General features: G+C 48.4%; 1 pseudogene; it reads left to right on the top strand.

Annotated features, from left to right (window-relative positions):
- Nucleotides 1-2,314: 2,314 nt before the first annotated feature.
- LOC114639492 lies at nt 2,315-2,445 on the top strand (annotated as a pseudogene).
- The last annotated feature ends 3,571 nt before the right edge of the window (nt 2,446-6,016 follow it).

Raw genomic sequence — 6,016 nt, 5'->3', positions numbered from 1 at the left:
TGGGTGGGTGCAGGGGTGAGAGCATCCTGGGAGCCATTGGGGGGCGTGTGAGGGATGTGGTGGCATTTGAGATGGGATGAGAAGGTCAGCTTGGGTTTCAGTGGCAGCACTTTGGTGGAAGGCATGCCAGAAGGAAAGAACAGGAGGTACAAAGCCTGGAGCTGGAAGGGCAGGGGCCAATCCAGGACAGTGAGGAGTCAGGTGTGGCCAGGGTGTGGGTCACAGACACAGAAGCTATTAGAGAAGCAATAACTGCAAGACAAGCCAACAAGGAGTCCCAGAACACAGAGAGTTCTCCTGGGGTCGAGTGAGTGTCTGTCCTCCTCTGTGTGTGGAGTGGCCAGCACTTTGGAGCAGTCCTTGACCTTTGTCATTATAGAAACATCAAGGGCCCTGCCTAGGACCCTCAGGCTGCATGAGCTTTGCCCTACTGCATTTTGATCTGAAAGTATGGGCAGGGAGATCCAGGCCTGGGGTGGCATGCAGGGGCAGGTCCCAGAGTTTTAGAGGAGGGGGACACAAGGAGGCAGGAGAGGGCTTGCCTGCCTGTCCCCAGTGACAAAAATGACCCAAGTTTCTTTCTTTGATTTCCAAGTGGAAGGATACCTTGACTTCTACCATCCTGAAATTCGTGGGAACTTCTACTCAGCAAGACTGGGACACGTGAGTTTAGGAGATTATGCCTTTACTCAGCCAACTCCCATCATGCATTAGACTCAAACTCCTGGGACATCAGTCTGGCCTCTTGTAACATCTGTGTCCTCGGCCTAGAAGCGACCATATCCATGGTCAACCTCATCCCTGTTCCCTCCACCTGCTTACTCTGGCAAGGCCTGTGGTCACTTGTTGCTACAGCCTGTGGCCTGTCTGTGACCATGGGCTCAGCCACTGGGAGACAGTTCTCCCAGCTCCTGACGCTTGAGTCACCTGGCAGAGACACCAAGCATATATGGCCTCTTAGACTTTCTATTTACACCCTTTATTATGGAAATACTTCTAAGTTTACAGGTTTTGACCGTTGCAGAGTACAAGAAGCAGTGATGTCTGTATATGTACCACAATGCACAAGCACTTCCCCTACCCACAGCCTCAAATATTTTCCCAGAAAGAAACACTATTCCCATTAAACCAGCTCCTCCTCCCCCTCTCCCCTCAGCCTCAGATAAACTCTGGCTTGCTTTATGCCTGTACAAATTTGCCTCTCCTGGCTTTTATATAAATGAAATAATAAATTGTGTGATTATCTGATCTGACTTCCTTTCTTTAGCATGTTTTAAAGGCTATCTCTTGGTTGCATGTATCAGCATTTTAGACAACTAAGTAAGACTTCATTGTATGGATATGTCCGTTATCCAATGAAGGATGCTTGGATTGTTTCTACACCCTAGTTGTTATAAATATTACTGCTATGCACATTTGTTTGTACGTTTGTCTGCTCCAATCCTTAGGATTAAACCCAGGGCCTTACACATACCAGGATAGCAGTCTACCACTTGATTTTCAGGTACTGGGTCTCTCTGTGTAGCTCAGATTGACAAACAGCTCACTCTAGCCGGTGCTGGCTATCCACCTGCCTCTGCTGAGTGGAGTGTGATCACAAGTGCCTGTCATATTCCTCCAAGTGTGCAAGTTGTGCTTTGCACATTACTTTCCATTCTTCATGGCATGTATCCAGGAGTGTATCAGACGACACTGAGAAACTACCAAATCCAATTAAGACTTTTTTTTCCCCCAGATGTATACCTCTGTCTCAGAAAGAACTGAAATGCACAGAAGAGAAGCTTTGTCACTCAAAGGTAAATACTGTAAATATAAATGTTTCCTGCCAGGGCTTTTGTTTAGAATGTCTAAATATGCACATACAAAGACTCTTACCAAAAGTTGATTCAAAAAATGTGTTGCAGGAGCTGAGATGGCTTCACACACACACACACACACACACACACACACACACGAGACCATAAGCTTGGCTCCCCAGCACCCAGACAGAAAGCTGTCTGATCCATGAACCCCAGGTTCAGTGAGAGACTGTGTCTCAAACATAGGTGTGGGTTGGAAAGGCGACTCAGTAGGTGGGAGAGAGTAGTGCTCCTGTGGAGAACCATGATTGATTCCTACTACCCACACCAGATAGCTCACAAGCACCTGTAATTTCAGTTCCAGAGGATCTGACACCATCTTCTGACCCCCAAGTCAAACCTGCACACAGGCGGTGCACAGACCCACACACAAACATACGCACCACTCATGCAAAATAAAAAGTAGTAAATAATTTTTTTAAAAGGTGGAGAATGACTAAGAACAGTCATTTAACTTCCCCTGGCAATTGGCAAAGAGACACCTTGTTGGGGTGTTATTCTTATGTCAGTCAGGGACAGAGCAGACGGCAGTCCTTTGTTCACCCTGGCTTGGTGGCCAAAGCTGGCTTATGCCTGAGACACATAAAAGTCAAATCAAATCAAATCTAGGCAGCGCAACATGGGAAGAGGAAGACAGACAGAGACCTGTGGACCACCATGCTACCCTTCAACATGACCTCCAGTGCACAGCACAGGCGGGCCATAAAACCTGTTTGCCGCCACACCATGCAGCAGGGATGGAGGCTGTCACCCAGGGGCTCGCCAGCCACATGGCCAGCCTGCAGCAGGAACCACCAGAGTGTGGGAGGATGTTGTGGAGAGAGAGAGACAAGAGGAGCAGCTTGAGCATTGTGAAGAGAGGTGGAACTGGAGACTTGAGGGTGGAGAGGAGGAGCCAGCTGTGAGAGGCGAGCCCCGCCACCTGAGGCCATGGTGAGGTCCCAGCCCAAGCTGCTGCTGACAGCCATGTCTGAGTCCGAGGCTATACAACAGCAGGGGTTGGTGTTGATGTCCATACTCTTATTACCACTAGAGAACTTGGGGGTATCCCTAGTTGGGACAGCCACCAGGGACCATGTGGCTGTCTGGGGGCTGTTCATAACTGGATGCCACTCTCTGGAGAACTGGTCCCATCTCTCACCAGAGGCAGCACTTGGGAGAGTGAAGTCTGTAACTTGACTGGGAAGCTCAGTGGATCTAGCTCTGGAGGAGTGAATGCGGGTAAGCTGACCCTGAGGACATGAGAGCAGGTCTATGGTGGCATTGGGTGGCCTACCCAGAGCAGTGCTGGAGAACCCACCCTGGTGGTGCAAGTTGAGCAGCTGAGCTACCACCCAGGCCCAGATCCAGGGTTCTGAATTGGCTCACCCCAAAATGCAATGACTCATTGCAAAGTGAAGATGTGCGGACAGAGGGATGTACTGGGGGACACACTGACACTCTGAAGCTTCCATGATGAGATGTTTTCTATGCTTTGTTGTTGTTGTTCTTGTTGTTGTTGGTGGTGGTATGTGTGGTATGTGTGGTGTGTGTGTGTGTGTGTGTGTGTGTGTTATTTTGGGGAGGAGATTACAAGGACAAAGGGCAGATGGGGAGATGAGCAGGCCTGGGGTGTATGTTGTGAAACTTACAAAGAATCAATAAAAAGGTTTTAAAAAGGCATTTGACATCAACCTGTGGCCTTCATGTGCACACACAGAAAACACACACCACAAATATATACACATGCATAAAACACACACACACAATTTTAGTGGGGTTACAGAGTTATCATTTAGTGAACCGTTTTAAAGACATCTTCCCAGTAACAATCTTATTTAAAGTCTCATCCTAGCACTCCCTGCTTCCTTCTCTGGTTTATTTCACTCCCTGTTTTGTCCCTTCATTCCCTTGTTTCCATTGTATTAACATAGCCCAGTAAATGCAGCTGTATCCACAGCCTAGAGCACAGTAGGAGCACAGGACGCACAGTATGAACTGCTGAGTGAATGGATACTTGTGAACAGATGAAAACTCTACAATTTGATGTTCCCTGTGAATTTCATTTTGTCTTGTTTGTTTGAGTTAGGATCTTTCTATTGTAGCTCTGGCTAGCCCAGAACTCTCTGTATAGCCCAGGCTAGCCTCAAACTTGTAATTTTCCTCAAGCCTCAGCCTCCTGCTGAGATAACAAGAGACTAATCAGACCCTGCTTCACAATTGATTTCATATGTACTGCTGGTGTGCTGAGCCACGGCTGCCCATTTTAGTCCCTGTTGGTGGTCATCCACACTGACACACTGACACAGCCTTGGTTGTCTCTTAAAAGTGCACCCCAAAGTGGATACAGTACCCAGAATGTGGAGGGCTAGGGCAAAGATCCCACATACACGGGAGCCTTCTGAGTTTGTTTTGTAAGCAGGCCCCATCTTCCATCACAGACATCTAGAAAGAGCGTGGAAGAGACTTCAAACCCCCAGCCCCAGCTCAGTGCCCATTTGGTCCCAGTTTCAGGATGGTTCTCTTTGGAATGCCAAGCAAAGCCAAAGTCCCCAAAGGGAGACCACGCCCCAGCCGCCACCTTCCTGCCCAGGACTGAGAAGCTCTCCGTCCACCTCATCAGCAGCCACTGTGAAGCCCGTATTAGTTACAGATGACTCCGATTAGAGGCAGCATCGTCCTGGCTCCTGGAAGAATATTGAGTCAGAAATCCAGCTATTTTAGGACTTTAAGCAGATTTATACTTAGGGCTTCAAAGAGAACCAGCCAGCAAGGAAAATATGGTAACTGTTGCTTTAAATTATAGCTATCATTACTTCAAAAGGATACTCAATCAGAAGCCACTGAAGGCTAAAACTATTTACATCTCCTGACACTTAAAAGCCAGTGAGCAGTCACAGACTGACAGCTTTGGACACACTGGCCACAGAGGGCACTGGGCCTTGATGGGTTGCGAAGAGAAACATGTCCCAGAGAGCAAGAAGGGAAGGCACCCTGGGAGCCTTGGGCTGGAGCTCTCCTCCATTTCTTACCACAACCTTGGGCGGATTTGGGGTGTGGAGCATGTGGATCTTGTCTGGTCCTAAATTCTGGAAAAGTTGGTTCCCAGCAAGGCAATAAGTCAGTCTATTTGCCTGGCCACTGGCCTTCAGGGCCCTGCCATGGGGAAATCCAGCCTAGTTCCGTTGGAACAAGTGCCAGGTCAAGACTGTCTCCTCCTTAGGCTATGTTGTAGACACTGACAAAAGGCTAGCCCATATATGGATCAGAATCTGAGCTGGTGACACCCTTGCCAACAGAGACATTGCCAAAAGTGGGGCTTTGCAAACAGACTTCCCTAGGTTAGAGTTTGGGCTATTTGGAGTGCTTCTTGGACAAGACACAATCTCTCAGAGGGGGTGATTCAAGTCCCTATCTCATAGGAACTTAACTGAGGTGACGGACCCTGGGTACTTTATTTGAGTGATGCTAGACACTGCATCAAATACACTCTAGGAGGTGCCTCACCACACACTATCTGTCACAATCACAAAATAACTCAAGACGGCTCAAGGTAGGCATTTCTGTTCAAGGGGCCACTGTGATGGTTTGGCGTGCCTGGCCTCCTACATTTGTTTCTTAGGCTTTGGAGTTGTCTGCTTCTAGAAGTGAGGGTGCAGAGGACTGAGGGAGAGTCTTTGGGATGCAGAGATACTAAAATTTCTGTGGTCCATGGTTGGTACCCCCTGTGAGGTTGACATAACTTGGCTTCTGAAGTAATGCCCTTCCAACATGCTTTCTTAGCCTCTGTCCTTCCACCATCCCACCCATCACCTAGACAACCCCCCCCCATCTCTGTGTTCACAGTCTCAATCCGGAAGAACCTGGCACATGGGTAGACTCTGACTCCACACACTCTGGCTGGGAGTATTCAGCAGTAAAATCCAGAACTCAACCACATTCCTGCCACAGTACATACACAGGTTAGCAAATGCCACCAAGCAGGTGATACAAGCTCGAGAAAAGATGTACAAACATCTTCTACAGCAGAGTCTAGCCACAGTCCAAGGGCCAAACCCAATCCCCTGTCTGTCTCTGCAAATAACATTTTACTGGGGTGTCAACACACACGTCTATACAAGGCTGTCTGGGAAGTGTAGTCTGTGGCTGAGTTTCTGGCAGGCAGGAAAAGCTCAGCT

Source organism: Grammomys surdaster, unplaced genomic scaffold (genome assembly GCF_004785775.1).
Source record: "Grammomys surdaster isolate TR1022 unplaced genomic scaffold, NIH_TR_1.0 125739, whole genome shotgun sequence".
In the NCBI taxonomy this organism is placed as follows: Eukaryota; Metazoa; Chordata; class Mammalia; order Rodentia; family Muridae; genus Grammomys; species Grammomys surdaster.
The sequence above is the reverse complement of the archived record's forward strand: the minus strand, read 5'-3'. Positions and strand labels throughout refer to the sequence as shown.